This window comes from Cynocephalus volans, chromosome 6 (assembly GCF_027409185.1).
Source record: "Cynocephalus volans isolate mCynVol1 chromosome 6, mCynVol1.pri, whole genome shotgun sequence".
Taxonomy (NCBI): Eukaryota; Metazoa; Chordata; class Mammalia; order Dermoptera; family Cynocephalidae; genus Cynocephalus; species Cynocephalus volans.
The window spans coordinates 54,339,549-54,365,320 of record NC_084465.1 but is presented as its reverse complement, the minus strand read 5'-3'; positions in this window follow the sequence as shown (position 1 = coordinate 54,365,320).

Here is a 25,772-nt window from a genome sequence, read left to right as displayed (position 1 = left end):
ATTTTGCTTGTCTTTGATCATTTGCAGTGCCTTCAAAGAGTTGCTTTTAATATTTTTGTCCAGTGTTTATAATTATTCTTAGTGGGAGAGATTACCTGACTTCAGGCTGCCATTACCAGAAGTTCTGCCTTCCCTTGGTATAAATACCTGATCTAAATTTTTAAGAACAAAACGGTTTATGAGTGATATCTTTTTTGAAAATTGTACTATTTATAAATGTAATATAACACACTTTGTCCTTTTGCATGTTAATATGTATGTTAAGAATTCTATTTTTATTTTCATATTGTCAACTATCGTTGCATTTTTCCTGAAATAAGTTCCCTATCCATTTACACCGAATGTTCTGTGTCAATTTATTTTCAGTAAAATAGGAAGACTGTAGTTGGATATTTTGAAAATGGATCCAATTTGTAAATTTTGTTTTTAACTATGGATTTAAGTTCATTTACGTATAATATTGTTATTCCCATATTTGGTTTTGTTCCTATTGTCTTATCCTTTCCTTTCTTGTAGATTAGCACCTCAAGTATAATGTTTGGGAAAAAGGGTGATAGTAGAAATATGAGATGTACATGATTAACACATAAGATTATATTGCTTGACTTGCTAGAATCTCTTGCTTGCTCCTCTCTCTCCCTTACTGGCTTTGAAGAAGTAAGCTGCTGTATTGTGGACTGCCTATGTTGGGAGACCCACTTCAAAAAGAACTGAGGTTGGCCTCTCAGAGCAGAGGTGCAGCCTCTAGGTGTCAACCAGCAAGAACTGAAGCCCTCAGTCCTATTGCTGTAAAAAATTGAATTCTGTCATCAAAAGCGATCCTTCCCCAGTTGAACTTTAGATGAGACTGAAACCCTTGCTCACACCTTGGTTGCAACCTTGTGAAACCACACCTGGCCTGCTGACCTACAGAAACTGTGCAATAATTAGTGTGTGTTGTTTTAAACTGTGGAGTTTGTGGTAATTCATTATTAAGCAATAGATAACTAATACAGTGGGCATCCTAGTTTTCTTCCTGTGTTTAATGGAAATGTCCCTAGAGTTCTCCTATTAAGAAGAATCATGAGTTTGGACTTACATTGTGTCAAATAGCATGTGTACCATGTTAAACAATTTAAACCATTTTCAAGAATTGAAATGAAATGAATGAAAATAAAAAATAAAAAGCAAAATGAAAAATAAAACCCCAAGTTATAATAATACCAATTAAAGAAAGGAAGATGTATAGGACAGAGCTGAACCCTTTTACCTTTTAGCCTGTGTTTCATCAGTTCTGTTCTTCCTGCATTGTTTCTGACTTTATCTCAGCTACTTTTGAGAGCATTTACCCACATAGAGTCCGTGATATATCTCATAATTCCACTGAAAATGTAGTTTGTGGATTCTTTTTCTTTTTTTGGTTTGTTTTCAGGTGAAGAAAGGGGAAATATGTCAACTTTTACAGTCATATTCTTACAGGATGTCCTATCAGCTTTTAGGTACCTCCCTTTTGTCTATCTCAAAAAGTCGTGAAATATTTTCTCCTTTAAAATTTCAGACCTTGGGCTATCATTTCTCTCCAGTTTCTAAGCTCAGAGTTCTACTCCATGTAAAGCACAATTTTCTAAAACAAAACAAAACAAAACAGAAAACAAACAAAAAATGTTTAAAAATGGACTGACACTTAATATTTTAAAAAATTCTGCATAACGTATAAATGGAGGTTAACTATATTTTCTGTTATTAGTATAAAACCTCTCTAATTGAAAACATTTATGCTGCTTTGTGAGACAGCACATTTTCTCTAAGGAAAATGTTTAATAGGAGCTTGGCTAATTAATGATCAGGAATATCTTAAAGTAAGTTTCAGCATAAAAGTCAAGTTTAGTCAAGATGACACCTAAGGTCCCTTCACATTTGAGGATTTTGTTGTCAGATACAAAAAATCATTTAAAATTTAAGTTTAGCTCTGGTTTCAGAATATGATTCAATCCAGTATTTGTAATTTATGGTATTATTTTAAAACTATATTATGAAGACTAGTTTTCCTTGAAAATACTAACTACAGATAATGTCATTTGAATAGGAGCATGTTTAGAAAATGATGCTGAATCAGAATTCAGTGAACATTGTTAAAATAACACAGATTTCAGGCCTTTCTTAAAAATTGACATTGTAAGTGCTACTTTGCCACCTAGTGGTTCATCCTGATACTGTTTCAGAAAAAAAAAATCAATTTTTTTAGTCCTTGTAAGTAACATGAAATATGCACTATTTATACCATGAGATATTTACTAGACTCATATTTAGGATTAAATTATTCTGGAAATAATTAATTTTTTAATTTTTGTGTTATATCTGGATAAATTCATAATATATAAAATATTTTTATTAAACAACATAAACTGTACAATTTAAAATTCTTAGCTCAAACATTCCTTTGAAACAATGTCTCTTGCTAGCCAATTCTTATTTGTGGGATTAAAGGAATTAAAATTCTATTTTAAAAAAATAATTTTTAGAAAGGAGTAAAATGTCGCCCGTAGACATATAAACATGAACATGTGTTAATTTTATTTAACTTGATGAAACTTGTGAGGTGCAACAACTAGGCCAAAGAAGAAGTAGAAAAACTGACATTTATAGTTAAATAAATGTGCAAATAGAGGCAAAACTAGCTTCTTTTACTGTGGAGAAGGGAAGTCAATAGTACCTCTTCCAGATAGAATTTGCATGTCTACAGACAAAGATCATTTTGCATTGCTATCAGCTATCTACAATTTACACAGTTGTAAACTAGATTCTATACAATCAGAATATATTCAGAAAGGTAAACTATAGACATGCATAATTTTCTGCTGAAAATGAAAATATCACCCTACACATTGTACAAGTTCTGTTTCTACTTTGCAGATTTCCCCGTATATGGGACAATTTTGTACTGTATTGTTTCATGATACATTTGAAACTAGAATTGGCACTAGGCAAATATAACAAGTAAAGTCCAGTTTCTATTTTTGTTCATTGGTAGGCATGAAGCCCACAACTGGTTGTCTTCTCCCCCAATGCCTCATGTTTTAATGAGCCCTTCCTGTGTTTCGGATGCAGACTATGAGAATCGTTGATCTAGAGCAGTGACTGTCCACACTTACTGTACATTAAAATCACCTACAGAACTTAAATCAGAATTTTTGAGAGATGAACTTTTTTTTTCAAAAAGGACTAAATTTGCTTTCAAGCAACATGATCAAAGTGTTTTCTTAACTCTAGTTATGGTACATGAGAGATCAAATGACAATCAGTGATTAATGGAACATTTAATACATCAAGCCACATCTCACAATAGTGGGATTGAACTATCCATATCCTTTGTTTACCCTGCATCATTCTGCATATCCTAGGCATGTCCAGGGACTGGAGTGTTTCAAGACTGTAGCTAAACCATGTAACAGCCACTAGAGCAATGTTTCTTAATCCTGGCTGTATGTTAAAATCACCTGGGGAGTTTTGTTTTGTTTCTTATTAAAAAAAAACTGCACATATTTATCATATGCAATTTGATGAGCTTGAACATATGCATACACCTTTAAAACCATCATCTCATAAACAATTTAAAGTTTTCTGATGCCTCCTTCTTTTTGTGGTACGAATGCTTAACATGAGATCCACCCTCTTAACACATCGTAACACATTTTTTAAAGTGCACAATCCAGAATTAACTATAGGCACTATGTTATGCGGTACATCTCTAGAACTTACTCATCTTGCATAACTGAAACTTTATAACTATTGAACAATTCTCCATTTCCCCAACCCCAGCCCCCTGGCAACCACTATTCTACTCTCTGATTCTATGAGTTTGTTCTAAATACCTCACATAAGTGAAATCATACAGTATTTATACTTCTGTGACTGACTTATTTCAATTAGCACGATGTCCTCCAGGTTCATTTATCTATGTTTTCATCTACATTGTCATATAAGGCAGGATTTCCTTCATTTTTAAGGCTGAATAGTACTCCATTGTGTGTTTGTGTGTATAATATGTTCCACATCTTCTTTTTAAAAATTTACTTATTATTATTATTATTATTTTACATTCTAAGATGTTGTGGAGCATTTGGGGAGGAGGAGGGAGGGGCAGAGGGAGGAAGATAGGGTGGAGGAGGAAGAAGGAGGGAGGCGGGCGTGGTCCAGGCCCACGGCACCCCCCTCATTCTGGCAGGGGAGCTCAGGGAACTTCTGCTGGTGGCTTGGTGGTCATCACTGGGCTGGATGCAAATGCTGAGGGGGTGGGGCAGAGGCCCTAGGCTCTCCAGTGCCCCAGCTTGGGAGCCCAGGGGTTTCTGGTCCTTCTAGGTTTTATAGGTGTTCTTTGGTGGTGTTAGACCTTTACTGGTTAATATCAGAACTTTGTCTCTGATCTGTGGGTATTTTGTTTTTTCTTTCAGTTCTTTGTTGGATTATTCACTATTCCCACCATTTAAACTCTGCACTGGAACTACTTTGTTGTTCTTTGGCTACTTCAAAAATGGGGGAACTTCCTGTGGGAACCAGCACTTGAGCCCTGTGGTTGAGCTAAATTGCTGCTTTGCTGCTGATTCTCTGGGGAAGGCTTTTTGTGTAGCTCAGGTTTTAATTGTTGACCTTGTAAGCACTTCCATGTCTTTTAAGGTCCAGGATACTGGCCTCTGTGTGGCTCCTTTTTTCAGTTGTCTGTGGCCCTTTTCTTCTGTGTGGGTCCATGGGAACCCTGGTAGTGGTCTTGCTGGCCTGGGGGTCTCCAAGGCCCTCTTCTCCCCTGCAGCCTCCAAGCAACTTCATACAAAGGGCACAGCTGCAGCTTTTGCCGGCTCTTGCTCTGTGTGCTGACCAGGGCCAGCCTCGAAGTGGCCAGGGCTCAAAATGGTTGGCATGGTCCTTTCTTTCTCTCATAGAAGCTTCTCCCACCTTCAGGAACTCTGTAAGTCTCTCCTCCTCTTTCCTTGAACTCTAGCAGCTCCAGCTCGGCAGTCATTGCTTTTTAATAGTTGTAAATTGGTTGATTGTTTGAAAGGGTGACACTCGGTACTATTACGTTATCTTGATTGAAAGTTCTCTATTTCACATTTTCTTTGTTCATTCATCTGTCTGTGGACACTTGGGTTGTCTCCACATTTTAGCTATCGTGAATAATGCTGCAATAAATATGGAAGTATAGACATCTCTCCAAGATCCTGATTCTATTTCTTTTGGATAAATATTCAAAAGTGGGATTACTCAATAATATGGAAGTTCTATTTTTTTTTTTTTTTTTGAGGAGTCTGACTGTTTTCCACAGCAGCCACACCATTTTGTATTCCCACCAACAGTGTACAAGGTTCCAATTTCATCCTTGCTAACACTAGTCATCTTTTGCTGTTTTGATAATAGCTACCCTAACATGGGTGATATTTCATTGTGGGTTTGATTTGCACTTTATCTGGGGAGTTTTTAAAAAACATCAATATCCGTCTACCCCTGAAGATTCTGATCACTTTGATTTGGGGTGAGCCCCAGATATCAGCATTTGTTAGAATTTCTCCAGGTAATTCTAATATGTCACAGGGTTGCAAATCCATGCCCTAGAGCTGATAGTTCTTAGCCCCGCTATATATGAGTATTAGATCAGTGATTCTCATAGCGTACATTAGAAATACCTAGAGGGCTCATTAAATCATAAATTGCTGAACTTACATTTTTAACAGTTTGCCGGGTGGTGATGCTGTTGATCCAGGAGCCACACCTTGAGAACTAACTGATCTAAACAATGCCAAGATCAACTTTGAGTTTTCCTCTGTGATCTATTTCTTTAAGCTTTCATGGCTGACTAAAACCACTTTAAAAAGAATTATGGTAAAATACACATAAAATACACATAAAATTTATCAAACTCTTTTGATTCCTTCCAGAGAAAAGTGTATATATGCATGTACTCATATGTGTGTATATTTATTCTTTTTTAACTATACAAAGGGATTATACCCCATAATAATTTTTTGGTACTATTTGCTGTAGATTGGATTCCTCCCCACCCGCACCCTTACCCCCACTTTGAAGCTTAAATCCCCACTTCCACTGCTGAAGGTGGGAAATCTTATTATGGTAATTGAAAGGTGGGGCCTTGAAGAGGTGATTAGATTGTAGGACCATGCCATAACGAATGGTTGTAAGAGGCATGGTTCTGAAGGCTTTCATGTGACAGTCTCTCTCTGCTCCACTATTTTCTGCCATGTGCGACCCTCGCATTGCTGTAAAGCTCCCACAAAAGAATACCCCTACCAGATGAGTTCCCTGGGCTTTTGACTTCCCAGTCAGAGTTGTGGAGGCTTGGGAGCCTCCACCCCAGTTTCAAAGGATGCATGGAAAAGCCTAGGGCCCAGAAAGAGATCTGTCACAGGAGTGAATTCACCATAGTCTTCAACAGAGTGATGCTAAGAAGAAATGTGGGCTCAAAGTTGCAGCAGAAAAATTCCACCAAGGCCACACCTAGTGGAGTTGTAAGAGTAGGACCACCATGGAGACTTCAGAATTGTGGAGCTACTAGCATTCAGTGCCAGCCTGCAAGAGCTGAAGTGTGGCCTCAGACTAGAAAAGCCATAAAAGAGGAGCTGCCTGAGAACTGGAGGATCCAATCCCCACACCAGTGTACAGAGGATGTCAAACATGGAGTCAAGGTACATGATTTGCCAGCTTTGAGATTTAACACCTGCCCCGTTGCATTTCAGACTTGCTTAGGACATGTTACCACTTTCTTTTGGCGTATTTTACCCTTTTTGAATGGGAATATGTATCCTATGCTTGTCCCACCATTGTGTCTTGGAAGTAGATAACATTTTGACTTCACAGCTGGGACCTTCAGACTTTGGACTTTTGAATTGAAACAAATTAAGACTTTGGAGCTATGGGGATGAAACGAATGTATTTTTATGTGAAAAGGACATGAGTTTTGGGGGGCCGGAGGCAGAATGCTATAGATTGGATTTCCCCACACCCTATTGAAGCTTAAATCCCTACTGTAACTGTTGAGGGTGGGAAATACTGTTATGGTAATTGAAAGTTGGGGCTTTGAAAAGGTGATTAGATTGTAGGCCCATGCTGTAGTGAATGGATTAATAATGACAGTAAGGGGTGTGGTTCTGAGGGCTTTAAAAGGAGAGCATGTGAAAGTTTCTCTCTCTGCTTCACCATTTTCTGCCATGTGCAACCCCTGCATTGCTGTAAAGCCACCACCAAAGAAGACCCTCACCAGATGTGTTCTCTGGACTTTAGACTTCCCAGCCTCCAAAACTGTAAGCAATAAATTTTGTTTTCTTACAAGTTACCCAGTTCCAAGTATTTTGTTATAAGCAACAGAAACAAACTAATACGCTATTTTTCTTATATTAAAAGTTATCTGCATATCTTGACAACACAAGGCAGTTAGGGTACAACATTTCAAGAGTGATTTAAGCAATAGGAAAAGTAACTCTGGGACTGCAAACTTGCAGTAAATAGGCCACAAATGGATATATCTTACTGCAAATTATTGTTGCTATTCTTTTAAGGAGATTTAATAAGATGTAAAAACTTGTCATAATAAGCAGAACATGGCCAATTGCATTATTGGTATTTCAAGTCATTTTTCTAGTGTTAGAGTTATACTATTTTGTAGATGGGTAAAATGTTTTATAGTTACTTATTAAAGAAAAGATACTTTAGCCCCTGATTTGATTAATAAGCTGTTTGATCTTGAGCTAGTCATTCAAGATTTTAAGCTTTATTTTATTTGAAAAATAATTTATGAGCTTCCTTCCATGTTTATTTATTTTTTCAATAAATACTATAGAAATATCATATGTAGTACTATAGAAATATCAAATACTCTTTATTTAAAATGTATAAGAATAATGATGTGATGAACACCTGCATTTTACCATTCAATTTATACATTTTTTAACCATATTTAAAAACATCTCCATGTATCGTTGTGTGACACATCCTCTTCTCTTTCTGCTCAGAGGAAACATTAGCCTGAATTTAGTTTATCATTCCTTTGATTGTCTTCATGGTTTTGTCACATATGTTTGTATCACCAAAAATATGTTGATTTTAGCATGCATTGAACATTGTATTGATGAGTTTACACTATATGTTTTCCCTTCTGTAATGGGCTATTTCCTTGCTGTTACCTTAGTGAAACAGGTTTATGCACAGTTTACCAATCAACCTTGAGTAACCTGTCAGATTTCCTACCTTGAACAGTATTTTGTTTCATTCCTGTAGGTCAATGAAAACCAGAGCTCAGTTCACCTTACCTTGGCTGATATTTTCCAGGTGAAAATGAAAATGGTCTGTTGCTTACCTGTGTCTAGTTTTTTACTTTAACTTAGATTTCATTCTCTATCTCTTATTTACTCATTAGTCATTCAATGCATTTAAAAACATACTTTCAATACTTTATCTACATATTTAGTAGTAGTTTGTGCCAAAGACAATAGACAATTGAGACAAAGTTGAATGAGTCATAGGTCCTGATTTCTAGAACATTGAATCCAGACTATGAGGAGACAGTCATGTAAATAATCAAAATATTTATTTATTCATTCAAAACTATGTGTTGACCTAGCACCTTCAGACATAAGCTCATCCTGAAACAAGCAGAAAGAAGGAAAAAAATAAGAATTAGAACAGATATTTAGAACATAGAGAATACAAAACAATAGAGAAAAAAATCAACAAAACCAAAAGTTAGTTCTTTAAAAAAATTAATAGACTTTAGTTAGACTGACTAAGAAAAAAGAGATGACTCACATTACCTGAATCAGTAATGAAACAGAGGACAACTGCTTTGGAAAACAGTCTGCTGTTTCTCAACAGGTGAAACATAGTGTGACCTACGTATGTGTTACCTACATATGCTAGTATGACTCAGCAATTTCATTCTTGGTTATATATGCCCAAGAGAAGTAAACATATGCGCTCAAAAAGTTGCACACAAATATTCATAGTAGCATTATTCACCATAGTGAAAAAGTGGAAACAACACAAATGTTCATCAACAGATGAATGGGAAAATAAAATGTCACATATTCATACAATGCAATATTATTTGGCTGTATAAAGGAATGAAATACTGATTCATGCAGCAGCATGGATGAAACTTGAAAACATGATAAGTGAAAGAAGCAACCACAAAAGACCACTTTTGATTTGATTTGACTTGATTCCACTTACATGAAATGTCTGAAATAGGCAAATCTGTGGAGACAGAAAGTAGATTAATGCTTGTCTATGGCTGGGTTGGGTGGTTGTGGGAAATGCTGGGATAATTGCAAAAGTGTATGGGTTTTTTGGGGGGTGTGATAAGAATGTTCTAAAATTGATAGTGATGATGGCTGGACGACTCTGTAACATTAGTAAACACCATTGAATAGTACACTTTAAATGGGAATATTGCATGGTATGTGAAATATATCTCAATAAAGTTTCTACTGAATGATGAAATCAACAGAGCTCAATTTCAAATGAAGTGTCGTAATTATAGATATTTAGCACCTGATCTCAGTAGACAAACTTGATTCATAGCCATCAGAGATTAAATAACAAATTTCAAATAGAGGTGATGGAATGTTACGTGAATCTCAGATGCTTTAGGGAATAAAAACAGATAGATCTTAGTTCAAATCAACACTCTGTTATTAGTTGGGAGAATTCAAATAAATTTATTTAACATCTTTAAAACTCTATTCCCTAAATTATAAAATTAAAAAATGATTTTTGTGTACATTTAGTAAGTTAAATCACAGAAAGACCTCCCTGCCTAGTTGCAGGGAGGAAACAATACTGACAGTAATTGTTACCTTGCTTCATTTATCAAATTATTATAGACTCTGTTATAGTAGCTATAAGAAAGGAAAAGAAAAGATGTATCTAAATATTTACTATCTACGCATTGGTCCAACCTTGTGTATGCATTTTCCTTTCTGAACCTTGCTCTCAAACAGAATGAGAGAACATTAAGGGCAGCCAGCTGCTTTTCCATCCTAGCGACCACCTTCTAAAGGTCTTGTTTGCTAGTTGAATCTATCACTCTGCTGCTGTGATGTGCCTCTCTCACCGAAAGGACTTGAGGCACCTCTGCCTGACATGTTAGGCAGCAGTGAAGCAGAGAAAACAAGGTGGCCTTAATGGTTGACTTAATGGTGTGTTAAGTGTTCATTTCTGCTGAACTGAACTCAGGCTTTGGTGTGTGTCTAGCTTTATTAGGTGGCTGTCAGCCAACAGGCATAGGGTACTAAATACTGAAGAAATGTGTGGCTTGAATGAAGCAGAGTATGCGGAAAACAACCAGAAGGTTGATGTGAAGTAATCACAGGTGAGGGGACTAGAATGTGAATTTTCTCTGTTTTTAAGGATTATTTAAAAAATATAGTATGTGTCAGGTACTTTGCTTTGAAATCATTCTTTTCTTCCTCTGGATTAAGATATCTAGAAATACTGGGTATGTTATTTTGCTCTGGTTGGCTTCTCCATAAGAAAAACTATCAAATAATTGTAAATATCTACTTTCAGTTATTTAAAAATACCTATTTGAGGAGAAAAACTATTATAATTATTTTGCATCTATAAAATGCTTTTAAAAATACAAAGTTCAAAACATAACTTAAAATATAAGGTTCTCAGTTTCTGAAGTGTATTTTAAAGTCCACCGTTTACCATATGGGAATGAGACTTCTTGAAAAATGAACAAGCAGTTCATAGTTTTATTACCCATGCACCCCCAACTTTGAAAATAGACTGCTGACATATTAGTGAAATCATAATTTTGAGATTTATTCATAGTATTTGAGCAATGAGAACAAATTTAAAATTTGAGCTTGCTGAAGAATATTAACAATGACTTTGGTGTTATTGCCATCTTATGACTGACAAAGTACTAATAGTTAAAGAAGGATGACATATGACAAAACCAAAATTTATCATATTTTTGCTTATATGTTGACAATGGACCTCAGTAGTTAAAAGTCAATGCTGCCTCCTACCAAGTGAGACTTACATGTAAAAAATAAACACAATTATATGCATAGCTGACATATTGTTTTGCTTTTTCACTTGAAAAACTCTAATCAACGTTTAAAATCTTAATAAGGCTTTTGCATTAATTGTAATAGCAGTGGAATGACTGAAATTTTTATTCCCAAAGGGTGGAGATTGTAAAATATGAAAGAGCATATATTTAACTATACTTCATCATTCACACGTATGATTTTTTTCTTTTACTTTATATTTCAGACATCAATAGGAATTTTTTCTGCTTTCATTAGTCATAAAATCCATTGAAGCTTAGTGGGTGGAAGTTGTCACAAGGAGATAAGAGCCAAAATCAACTTTACAGCCAACATCAGATCTCATATAGATTACTACTTCAGTTCTCATTAGAAGAGCACTGGACAACATCTCTGCTTTATACTCCAACTGTGTTAAAGTAATGGTAATTACTTTATTTAAAAAAAGTACATATGTGTGCATTCTTTAGTCTCTGAATGATCTAAAGTTTCCCCTGAGTGTAATTTAGTTTTTTTTTTTCCCCTCAATTGTTTCATTGCTTAAAAATATTCAGGTATTTGAAAGTAGCAAATAGGAAAGTAATTAATCCCAAACTTCTTATTGACTGACTTTTGGAAATTCTTTTTGTAAAGACTTTTCTTTTTAATTGACAAATAATAATTGTATATGTATGGGATATAAAGTGATGTTTTTATATATGTGTACATTGTGGAATGATTATATCAAGCTGTGGAAATTCTTATATAAAGAAGATAAGATGATTGTTTCTAGGTGGCATTTATGATTTGGACTGTGTATATATATATATATATATCTTGTAGTCTTGTAGTCACTTTAAAGGTAATTTATTAATTCCTATTAGCATAAGAATCATATGCATCTAACAAGGTCATTGCAAACCTGTCTCAGAACTCCTCATTTCGTGCAACATGCTCATGATTACCTCCATATTTGTGTTACATTCACAAAGGGTGTGGCCAAGTCAGTGAAACTTTAATTGAAGTAACCACATGCTGGCATTTCATATTAGCACATAATCTCAAAATTTGTGTTTATTGGGCCAACAAATGTTTTCTACAAGACTTCACTAAGCAATGTAAGTTAGGCTTTAACCTCAGAATTTGATGGTTTTGAAATAGTTATTCTCATAGTATGTTTGATGGAGTAGTTGATGACACACGACTTGGGATATGTTCCAGTGTCTTTAGAGCAGTTCAGTTATTGATAGCATCATGAAGCTCTTTGCCACACAGGCATGATTTCAGTCCTATTGAAAAGTAAAAAAGAATCCTTTGTTGTACTGTGCATTTTCCTTATTCTTGTAGAATGTCAAGGAATGTTGCCTTAATAATTGTAAGCATAAAAATTACCAACTCCAAATCATAATTTTAATTTAAATCCATTGATTGAATTTAAGGAGTCTGTGAGGCATCCAAAATAATAACCATAATAAGTATGACACATTGTACATGCAGGAGTAAAATTGTGATTAAAATATACACTAATGTTTTATAAAGTAATATGTGGATTATATACCTCTTAAACTGTTTATAAGCATCAAAGAGCTTCTCCAGAAAATACCAAATCCCTGAAATTAATTTAATTTTCAGAGTAATCAGGGTTAAACTTAATTTCTAGGAGGGAAATTAAATGTTTTCATTGTAATCCAGGCAACAACCTGAACTTTGTGAGTGCACACGTGTCCTTGTGTGAGTGTGTGTGCGCGTGTGTGCGTGTACGCGTTCAGTCTGTGTCCATGAGTAGGGAAAATGTTTGGATAGCAGAGAGAGATTGCAGATATCAAATCGGAGAGCCAGCCTTCTGCCCATTAACAATGAAACATGAACATTTGCCTGGTCTCCTCTGTGGACACAGTGCTGACAAATCTCTAGATACGGGGAATACACTATTTTCCTTACTAATTATCCATCTTAGGTGATTTTTCCAATAATGTTGATGCAATACAGCCACTGAAAAAGCTAGACCAACTAACCACTACATTTTTCTAGTTTGACCCTACCCTCAGTTACCAAATCTTAAAATGGTAACTTTCTTCCTTTTCTTCACTGTGAATAATTTAGGTTTTAATGAATCTCAATTTTCCTTTCTATGGTGAATTCTCAATACATGAATAACACACTGAAAAGGTTATCTTAGAATCTAAGTGAACTTTATGGGTTCTGTAAATAGCTTGGCTTAAAATTTAACCCAGTTTGTGTTGCCACTAAAAAAATCTCTGGGTAAAAATTAAATGAAAGTCTTAGAAATTTCTTGAAATCAAGGATAATCTATTGTATATTCAAAAGAAGCTATGTCTTATTATTTTATTATAATAGGAAGTGAATCATTATTTAAATGTTGTTCTAGTATTTAACTGAAACTTTTTTGGTTCAATGTCCTCCTTCTTAAACATTGTTTTATTTATTATCAAAATAATATGTTTATTCATAAAGTATATTACATTCAACACAAAATAATTTTTAGCTTGCCCGTTATAAGTAAGTAGAGTTCAATTTTTAGAACTGGTGCTCTGAGGAGATTAACAGTAAGCCAGTTTTAGTGATTTTCAAAAATATAATGGCAATGCTGTAGTAGTTCGCATTTTGAGTAATTAGTTAAAAATTTTATATTACTCAATGTGCCACTAGATGGCAGTATAAGTCTTTTGACTCTAATATGAAATACAACCTAAATAACTTCAAAATTATATGTTTGATAATAGCTTTCACTAAATCTCCCCAAAAGGAGAAATCTGAGGCAAAAAGTCAATGTTATGGTATGAAGTATTTCTGAGTTGTGTTCTATTTTGGTTTGGTATTTTCCTTCTTGAAATTAAGATCTGAAAGTAAGTTTTAACTGTTGATAATCACCATAATATATTTTATTTCATTTATTTACTGAATACAAAAACTATGTATTTATTACTAAGTATGATACTCAATGATGACATCAGAAAAATGTGTGATTGTTATTGTTTAAGTAATACACACTATATTTTCAATTCTGTCATCGAATTATGCCAGGAAAAAACATTGCTTATTTTTAAAATGTGAGTATTCTTGTTGCAAATACATTTTTAACTTATGCACATATAGAAATCAAATATCATGGTTTAGATCTTTGATCCAATAGCAAATGTGGCTCACATTCTCCAAATCCCAGAAAAATGCTAAAAGAAACAAAAATGAGAATAATCCATAACATTGTTAAAAACCATAGAAAGATGTCGTTAATGTGATAGAAGCATTGATGAATTGCTGGAAGTTGTAAAGTAGATTGACTTCAATGGCAAGAAATTAAAAACAAAACAAAACAAAATGTACATACAGGTTCTGAGAAATCCAAGATAGGCAAAGGAGCAGGGCTCTTGAGCAGTGGCTATTTTCCCCAGCAATCAAAGAGAAAGCTGAGTTTGGGAGCAGGAATGGGACGTATGGCAACTAACGGGATTTAGAGACCATGGAACTGTGTTGATATGCATCTTTTTGCAGTAAGAACAGCTGTCTGCAAGGTTTACTTACAGACTAAAGCTGGCAAAAGTGTGCTCTATATGAAGTGCGTGATGCTGTTTGAAAGATACTCCTTTGGGTCTTGGGGCTTGAAATAGACTCTTGTTGTATTTAAAATATTTTGAGACTACCACAAAGTGTTTATGCAATTAAATTATTTTGTAACAAGGAGGAAAAGTCCCAGAGTTTAACATAAAGAACTTATACGGAGTTGGAAGAACTGTGTGCTGTGTTAATGAACATTGAGGTTTCTACTTGTGTGAGTGACAATGCTAAAGGGATGTAGGTTTCTTTTTTTAAAAAAATATATTTTACTGTGTATATTTAAGGTGTACCACAAGATGTTATAAGATACATACATAGTAAAATGGTTACTACAGTGGAACAAATTAACGTATTCATCATCTCACACAATTACCCATATTTCCCCTTAGGGTAACAGCAGCTATAATCTACTCATTTAGCAAAAATCCTGAATACAGTATGCTATTATTAACTATAGTCCTCTTGTTGTACATTAGAACTTTAAACTTTTTCATCTTATGTATTTACTACTTTGTATCCTTTGACCTACATCTCCCTATTTCCTCCCTCCACTCAGGTTCCTACTGATCCTGGTAACCACTGTTTTATTTTCTGTCTCTATATATTTGACCTTTTGGTTATTTTTCTTAAGATTCCATATGTAAGTGAGGTCATGCAATATTTTATTATTTTTCTTTATGTGTCTGACTTATTTCACTTAGCATAATATCACCTAGATCCATATATGTTGTGGCAAAGGGCATAAGTCCTTTATAGAATATTCCTTATTAGAACTGCAATGTGTCAAAAGAACTTTATTTATTGAACTATACAATTGAATTTTTCCTTTAAAAAAATTTTTAAGACCTTGAATTAACAGCTGAACTGTTTATCCTATTATATTAGACATAAGAAGGAACTTTTGCTCAATCACTTTGTCAAATAATTTAAGTACTTCCAAAAGATTACCAAAACCTTAATATTAGTTAACATTTATTAAAATCTTATTATCTGTTAAGTATTGTTCTAAAAAGTTCTTTAGATTCATTTAAAAAACTGACTCTTATATAACCCAATGATGTAGGTACTACTATTCCCATAAAAGGTCTACAGTAAAAAGCAAGTGAATTTGTAGTGAGTTGTAATCCAGACATATCTGTTTCCCAATCCCAATTAATGCTCATAATCTGTGAATATGTTGTATTACATGGCAAAGAGGAATTAAGCTTGGAGAGGGAATTGTCTGCTAATTTACTGACTTTAAAATAAGGAGATTATCCTGGATTTTCCACGTGGGCCAAATGTAAACAGGTTCTTAAAAGAGGAGAAGGGAGGCAGAAGAGAACCAGAGAGATGACAGCATGAGAAGTCAGTCCATTATTTCTGGCTGTAAAGACAGAGGAAGGCACCACAAGACACAGCATGCGGTCAGACTCTAGATGCTGGGAAAGGTACAGAAATAGAGTGTCTCCTAGAGCCTCCAGAAAGAGCTGACTTTCCAACATCTTGATTTTAGCCAGTGATCCAAAAGTATATTATTATAAGGGTATCAGCTTTTAGATTTAGTAGCATTCCTAGAATAAGCACATATATTTGTAGTACAATATTCATTAGATAACTAAGTTCTAGTGAAAGTTAGCCTTACTCATGTTATACAACAAACATAAACAGATTAAATAGCTGGTTAAATACTTTGAAACCAACTAAATTTTCAAGAAAGAGTAGTCGAAAATGCCTAAGGTTTTCGATTTAGCTTAGTTTTTTCTGCATGAAAATTGGTAGCCAACCTTGCAAGAATATATCAAGACTTAGGGTAATGTAATAAAATGAGTTATGCAAATTGAGTGTGGATAACATGTTATAAAGTTGTGATTTCTCTCTCTCCCTCTTTTGTAAAGCCAAAAACACTGTAAGCAAGACCCCTGGGTATTCAGAAGTTCTCTCTCTCTCTCTTTATTTTATTTTTTGTTGTTGTTCCTGGAATAGGAAGTCTGCGATTATTCAGGAATACGGGTGACCTGAGGAGAGATGTTAGGCAAACCCATCTCTCCGGTAAACCTGAAGGAGAATAGTCAGACTAAACCATCTCAAAGCCTCAGATTTAGTGAGGGGTTTTAAAGAAGGGGGTTGAAAGGAACTCTCATACATTGTTGGTGGGACTGCAAAATGATGCAGCCTTTATGGAAAATGGTATGGAGGTTCCTCAAACAACTGCAGATAGATCTACCATATGACCCAGCTATCCCACTGCTGGGAATATACCCAGAGGAATGGAAATCATCAAGTCGAAGGTATACCTGTTCTCCAATGTTCATTTCAGCACTATTTACAATAGCTAAGAGTTGGAACCAGCCCAAATATCCATCATCAGATGAGTGGATACGGAAAATGTGGTACATCTACAGAATGGAATACTACTCAGCTATAAAAAAGTATGAAATACTGCCATTTGCAATGACATGGATGACCTACAGAGAATTATATTAAGTGAATTGAGTCAGGCACAGAAAGAGAAATATCACATGTTCTCACTTATTTGTGGGAGCTAAAAATAAGTAAATAAATACACACAAAAAATGGGAGGGGGAGGAAGACAATAATTACAATTCCTTGAAATTGATACGACAAGCAAACAGAAAGGACATTGTTGGGAGGGAGGGGGGAGAGGGAGGAGGGAGGGAGGTTTCGGTAACTGGCCACAATAATCAACCACGTAGTATATTGACAAAAAAAATTAAATTAAAAAATAAATAAATAAAGAAGGGGGTTGAGGGAATGGAATGTGGGAAGTGAAAAGCAGGAGGGAGGCAGATGTGAGCTGTGGGGGCTCAGTGCAAGGAACCAGGTGCAAGGTTTCCCCAAGGCCCTTTCTGGTTTCTTTTCCCATCATTGATATTGCCTTAGGGCCCTGCTGGATTTTGATATGCTTCGGGGTGGAATCAGGATGGCTTTATTGATGTCTTCTTTGTTTTCTTGGGGTCTAGATAGTATGGGTCTCATGACAAGTTTGCAACTCCATGCTGACTGGAAAACATTAATGCTTTCATACAACTGTCTCCCTACTCTTGAGTTACTTTAGTTCATGACCTCTGTTGGCTGCAGGAAATAATTAAGCAAAATTTTCAGGGAAGTTTCTTGGTTGACGTACTTTCTTAACCTTTGTATATTTGAGAATGTCTTCCAGTTGCCTTTGTACAGAAATGATAACTTGGCAGGTTATATAATTTTTGGTTCAAAATTATTTTCCCTTAAAACTCTGTAGATATTGTACCATTGTCTTCTGGCATTTGGAGATGCAAGAGAAAGATCTGAGGTCAGCCTGACTTTTGCCCCTTTATAGGTAACTTGCTTTCTTGTCTGGATACTTGTAGAATATTTTCTCCATCCTTGAAGTGTAAAAATGTCACTAGAATATACCTAGGTTTTGCTTTCCTTTCATCAAATTTTAAAGGTACTCTGTGCACTTTTTCCAATTATAGAGTTGGAATTATGGTGTTACTCTTTAACTCCAGAAAATTTTCTTCAATTAGTTCCTTAATTACTGTTTCAGCTCCATTTGCTCTGTCTTCTGTTTCAGGTATTCCTATTATGTGTAGATTGTATCTCCTGGGCTGGCTCTCTAGGTCTCTCTTTTTCTCCTCTTTTCTTATCTAAATTTCTTTTCCCCTTTTCTCCACATTCTGTGAGGCTTTCTTCTGCTCTGCATTTACTTCAGTAATTCAAGTTTGTGGACAATCTAGCTTGTACCTTCTTTCTGTTAACTCTCTCAACTCCCTGATATTTTTCGAGGTCTCTGCCCATCCCTTCTCTATCACTGCAGGTAGTTTGTTGAACTACCTTGATACACGATTCCTAAACCGTTCTATAGCTTCTATTTCTGGTGCTATCTCCATTTCAAGAGGAAGCATTTTTCTCAATTATTTAGTTCTGTTCCTTTCTTCTGAACTGCAGTATTATGAAAAGTATTACTTTTCAATAGCTCTTCTTAGCCAAGAGGACCAAAAAATGAGGATTAAGAAAGATTTTCTGCAGCATGGAAAATAAAATGTCCAAAAAAAAAAAAAATCCAGAAGTTCTCTTTACCACCATAAAGATCTTCTTCATACCTTGGGTAAACAAAATAAAGATTGATCAGTATTTTAAGGCAACTAATATTTATGAGTATTTGAGTATAGAATAATTCAGGCTATTAAAAAAAGTTATGTACTATATACTCTTTATTTTGAACCAAGTTTGTATTATATTAGATATTCTGAGACAAGTATTATTAAAACAATTTGGTAAGCAGCTGTATATATAGCTGACTATGTGTAAGAAGTTACATTTGTGAATTGAGCGATAAATACTTCCCATCCTAGAAGAATCAGCAATTTAAGATTTAATGGTTTAATTCCATGGACAGATTATGTTATGCTTCCTACATATTCCCTGTCACTTAGAATTAAAAAAAATTGTGATCTATATAAAAATTGTACTTTATGTGATTATTTAGTTTATGCACAATGAGAAAGAAAACTAAAACATCTTAGACTTGTACTCATGAGTCTGTTTTATATTAAGCTCTAGCCAGTAGCAATATTTGAAACTATTTTTTTCTTATGTACAGCACATTGTCAAAATCATGCTGCTGTGAGAACAATGAAGAGATATAAATGAGGAGGTATTGTGCTTCCTGTTTATATATCTGCAGTTTAAATACCTGCCAGGGCCTTTTTGTAAGAAACCAACTAAAGCAAGACTAAGAGGTCACAAACTTGACCTACTTTCTTCATTTTTCTGCTTAACATTGCATGGCAAAACTTAAAAAAAAAGTAAATCTCAGTATTTTTAACAATTTGAAAATTGTAGAAACAGGCAAGGAAGATGTACCCTAGCCTTAGCTGTCCTTAGGAAATAAGTAAACAAAAGACATTTATGTATGATACAGGTAAGATTTGCAAATAAGTTTTTCAGAAAATAATTTATTCAAGTTTAATTGATTTATTCAATAATTTATTCCTGCTCAAATGAATAATGATTTTCATGAGAAACTCTAATTACTGGGGATTTTTTAAAAAAAAATAAACTTCTAGTATGTAGAACCTAATTTATTCATTCAACAAAATTTATTAAAAGACAAGTGCAGGACACTGTCTATGTATTAATTCTCACATGGTCTTTGTCCTCAAACATTTTTCTATAAAATTATCACACACCTAGTTATGGCCAATATGATAAATGCTTAGAAGTGTGTATTAACAGAATCCTGACAACATCACAATGGTAGTATTTGTGTTCGGTTGTGAAGGATGACTTGTAATTTTCCAAGCATTTTAAGGGAAGGGGAGAGGTCACGCAGAGCCTCATTAGAAAGGGGGCTCAGTGTGGTGATGGTGCTGAGCATGGGGCTGAGATGATAATGTGGGGTGAAGCTGGGTGAATGTGGATGGGAAAGATTGTTGAGCTTTGTGTTAGTTAAAGTAATGGTACCTGCTGTAATAGATAGACCTAAAATCTTAGTAGCTTAAGAAACAAGTTGATTTCTCATTCACCTGTAGTCCAGAATCCTTGCTCCTATTTGTGGTGGGTCGGAGCTCTGCTAGACTCGACCTTTCAGGGATCCTGGTGGGTGGTCAGAAGAGTGGTGGTGGGTAGAGGGGTAGTAAGAAGGCTTAGTTCTCTGGGAGACAGAGGAGCCTGACAAAGACTGAATCTCTCTGAGACTGATAGCGGGTAACTGTGGAGATTGCTGTCTTCAGTTATAGCTTCATGCCATGAGACATGTAAATCATACAAATAACTTTTCTTGATCTGATTACATGATCTTCAAGCAATCTTTTGGTTGTAGTTTGGCTTCTTATGACTTTTCTGTCAGGGTGGAAACATTCTGGCCAGAGAATGCATATCTTTATCTTCTGTCTTGTTGGCAGACATGTTTTTCAATGTAAGTTAATAAACTAGGCAATTTATTTATTTATTTATGTATTTATTTATTTTTATTGGTTATGAATTTATGAGTGTGTTTGTATGAATCTCTTAGAATCATCTGTTCTGTGATGACAAAAATTAAGCTTCTAAGGCTGCAAAATTGAGGATCCAACCAATGACCAAGAGATGTATAGTCCTTTGAAGTCTCTTGGAAGAAAGCCAACAAAGAGATATTCCCCTTTAAGCATCCATACAACCAATGTCAATTGAGTATCAAGACTGACAGAAGAAGTAACTTTAGTATAGGAATATTGACAATTTGCAGGTATAGTTTTTATTTCAGCATTATAGTAGCTAATACTTATGGAGCCTAAGCAAAATTAAACTGTCCAGCTCAAACAATGAATAGAAGTTGCAGGTTTTATGAATCTGAACACTTTTTAAAGCCAGATATTTATCACTTTACCAGCCAGAGCAATATGATCTACCCTCAGCCTCCCTTCTCCACTCTCACCGTGGATGAAGTGTGATGTTAATCTCTTCTCCTAGGGACGGCTATGTAACTTGGCACCCAAAACAAAACAAAACAAAACAAATAACTCCCCCCTCCAAAAAAATCAGAAATCCACCCCAAATAAATTTCTCCAACTATAACTGAATATTTTCTTATTCACACCAAAAATAATTTAAATTTCAGGATTTAAAACCTTATTTTAACCAGAGTGAAAATACATACATTTTAACTTGTCACACCTATTTTTCTTTCTACCACCCATCAAAAAGTAATGGTACAATAGTCTACAGAAGACTCAGTTTGGGCATTACATAGAACTGTTTTGATCAGTAATAATTTTTTTTTGCTTTAACAAATTGCACTGTATATAATAAGAAAATTTTTTGAAGAACATAAATTTTAAGCAAAAATGTGACAGAATTAAAATTAAGTTATTATGGTCATAAATGAAAATGGAGAAATACACATTATGAGTCTGGTCTCTTCCCTTCAGACACTAATTATTTCTAGTAGAATTATATGCACCTCTAGTCACTGCTACTCAAGAGTCCATTTTATGCAGCAACCATCACTCAAATATTCTATGCACAACAATTGTATTTTTAATTTGGAGCTTTAAGCAATTATCAGTTATGGGGTTTGGATGTGTTGTCCCCTCCAAAACTGATGTGTGATCTCCAATGTGGCAGTGTTGGAAACTGATTGAGTCATGGGGAGATCCCTCATGAATGAATTAATGCTCTCCTTAGGGGCGGGGATAAATGAGTGAGATCTCACTCTATTATTTCCCGCGAGAGCTCGTTGTTTAAAAAGACCCTGGCACCTTCTCTCTCTCTCTCTCTTGCTTCCTCTCACCATGTGATCTGCTTGTACCCACTGGCTACCTGCCACTTTTCGTCATGAGTAGAAGCAGTCTGAGGCCCATGCCGGATGCAGCTGTCCCAGAATCATAAGCCAAATAAACCTCTTTTCCTTATAAATTACCCTGTCTCAGGTATTCTGTTACAGCAACACAAAACGGACTGAAACAATCAGAATGGGGAATACAAGCCTTCATGGTATTTTTTGCAAGTGATGAGTATTAATGTTTAATGCATATACTGTCTTTGAATGGCCACAGGAATATGCACATAGGAATTGGAAAATTTGATATATCTTTTATAATTGGAAAATTTGATATATCTTTTATAATTGATGCATTTTGTGATCTCTCTTATTCTATTTTAAAATCAGAAAAGACATAAAATTGTACATTATGAAGGTTAAAAAACTTATTACTGATTCACATAGTTCTATTTCCCCAACATAATTCTTTATTTTTAAAACACTACTTTTGCCATTATTGTGCATTGATTTTGAAAAAGAATATTAGCATGCAAGTACTGTGAGAAAAAATGAATACACATTTCAAGAATGGATATAATGTAATAATGAAAAAAAAGGAAAGTACAGTTGTCTATCTCTCAAACATTATTAATTGTGACAAGTATATGCACCTATCGTCCAGGTTTGGTTACAGCTTATTTTCCAGTAGACATGTGCATAGATATATGTACTTTTGGTGTGACCTCTGTAGCAATCCCTTTCCAATGAACAATTATGAAGTTATCAGTTTTTACTCTTTTAGCGTATTGACTTTAATTTTGAATTTAGAAATCATTTGATGTCTTATTTACAGAAAAAAAATTTTTTTTCCAAAGAAATTTGAAAGCCAAGTATTCTATTTATTGTTCTTTTATTTTCTGGAATAAAACTTACATACACAAAAGCACAGTAAAACTTGTCATTAGCTGGTTTTATATTCCCACTCTATCATTCAACTAAAACATGAAGCAGTATTATGTGGATCACAGAGCTTAGATATTATACCTGTGGGCGATTTTGTTGCTGTTGTTATTGGGCCAGATATTCCAGATCCTTGGGACTCAGAGTCAAAGAAATGAACACTGACCCCAATATACGGTTGAGCAAGTGGGATTTATGAGAGCTAGCTCATGCACAAGGGAGCCAACATGAAAGAAGAGTGTTAGGGGTTTCTAAAGGCAAAACAAAAAACATGTGAAGTGTGGGGCTTGGGAAAGAGGATGAGGTCTCCAGTTTCATGATTGTGGTCTTCGTCAATTGATCACAAGGCATTCTATTTTCATCCTCAGCTGGTGGGGGCTTGCTGTGGATTGATTTTATTGTGTCCCCAAAGTTCAAATATTAGAAGCTTAATTCCCACTGTTAATATTGAGGGTGGGAAATCCTATTATGGTAATTGAAAGGTGGGGCCTTGAAGAGGTGATTAGATTGTAGGACCATGCCATAGTGAGTGGATTAATAATGGTGGTCAGGCACGTGGTTCTGAAGGCTTTAAAAGGAGAGTGCATGAGGAACTGTCTCTCTCTGCTCTGCTGTTTTTCACAATGTGACACTCTGCCATCTCTGTTGTCACCACCAAGACCTTCACCAGCTGTGTTCCCTGGACTTTGGCCTTCCCAGCCTCAGAAACTGTAAGCAATCAATTTTTTCTTTATAAAATACTCAGTGTCATGTATTTTGTTATACGCAACAGAAATGGACTAATGTACGGTTGATGGTTATCCTCCTCTGCAGGGGTCTCCTAGTTCCCTGGAGGCCTATATAAGAATGCATCCACAAGGGAGTTAAGCAACCTGGGGTACTGACATTTTTGTGGGAAGGGGACGTACTGGCGTCTTCAGGGCTTATCTTTAACCGTTGTCCTCCCTGTTGTTTCCTGGAACAGGATGTGTTCTGTTGCCCATGGAGCCTCTGCTGCATTTCCTACAATAGACAACCGCTGGGTTCTTGGTGTAGACAACAAAATGGAATCTCTTCTGCCAGCCTTGTCCTTACACCTGCCTCACTACCAAAAGTAAATTTTTAAAATATATTTTCAGTCACCAAATGAGCCATTGTTTGAATCCGATGACCAACACGCACTCATAGAGACATGCTGACCTGATGTGAATATGGTTATATGAAGTTATTTTCATTTGAAAATATATGTAAACAAATAATAGCAATTGCTACATTTTATCAAGTATTTATTTTGCCAGGCAAGCACTGCAATAACAGTTTTATAGATATGTTTTCTCATATAATCCTGATAAAACTTTTGTAAGGGAGATCTAATCCCCATAGTATGGAGAAAAGTGGGGTGTCTAGAGATTACACATTTTGCCCAAGGGCAGTGGTGGTAAGAAGTGAACAGAACTCATTATCATGTGACTTCAAAACAGGCTCTTAACCATGTTGTATCTTATTTCACATTTGGTAACAATGGAGTAGATGCATTACGTATTGGTTATGTCTATGCCTAAGCACAGGTAACACATATTGAAAAAAATTATTTTTATATATTTTGAAATCATTCCCATTATTTTCTAATGACATCTCATATATTAGTAACAGGTATATACTGAGTCTCCAAAATTATTTTCATTATTGGAAATACCTTCAAAGAACTCCATGGTTTATTATGATAGCAAGATACATGCAATATGGGACAAAAAATTAGATATTTGAGGATTGAAAAATTACTCAAATCTCCCCAAATTATGCAATCTCTTCTCTTATAAACAATTCACAGCATAGTAAAATTATAAACAAAATGATTGCAATTTTTAAAGTGAAGCGATTTCTACAGAAGCAGAGCATGCATTTCGAATGCTATCTACCCTAAAACATTTTCAAATTCTGTTTGAAAGCATTGGATGAGTGAAGCTTATGGGTGAGTAAGGGAAGTGGAAATTTCATTCTACATTCAAACTCTTCTGTTCTCATTAAATGTTCGTGCTTCAAACAGAATCTATCACCGGGTCTAGGAGGGGGATTCTCAGCATATTCATTGTTACCTGCTCTCTAAATTGTGACAATGACAAAATGCCCATGTATAGTTCTTGACAGATGGAAAAAGAATTCTGTCACAGAGCTTCTAAATGGTTATTAGAAACATGTCTGAGTTGTATTGTCATACTGGCTTAGATTCTAAGCCCTTTGGAGGAGGGATTGATGTCTTTCTGGGTGAGATTGACAGAAAACACTGCAACACTTAATAAAAATAGCATTAGAAACATAGTGGGGAAAAAGAGCCCCTCAAATCCTAGATTACAAACTCTGAACAAAGTCCAGTGCCTTTTATGGAATTTCATTAGCGGTGTTAGTATGAATTTCAAGGGGAGCCTGAGTTTAAAATATATTCTCCGTGATACACATTCTGGGATAAATGTTCACATGAAGCAAATAAGATCATTCACAGTAGAATTCTTAGTGGTTAATAAAATTAACCACTCTCTTCAGTGATGTTAATCAGTGGTTATTCCAATATGCCTGAACAAACAGGGCACCTGACTGTAGATTAACTGTAGTTAAAGATGGCTTGTGAATACTAGCACATCAGCAAACCATATGGTAAATTAGACATCTCTCTGGTAATTCACCAGAAGGAAGCCAAAATAATTAGAAATCACTCTCAATAACTGCAGTTGCACACAGGAACTCAGTCACTGAAATAAAACTGTTTTCAGAAATGTCTATTTTGCAGGTATATACCAAATGACAGGCTACAAGCTAGCTGCTTGTATTACACATCATCATGCAAAATAGGCTTATGAACTGAATTTTAAACTGTGAGGCTGTGTGCCATCTGCTTTCTCTATTGATTTGACTTTGAAGGTTTTTGTTTGTTTGCTTTTTGGTCAAGTAAACTTGCCCTGATCATGAGGGTAGCCTGACATGGCCATGCATTTCCTTACAAGGGATGTCCA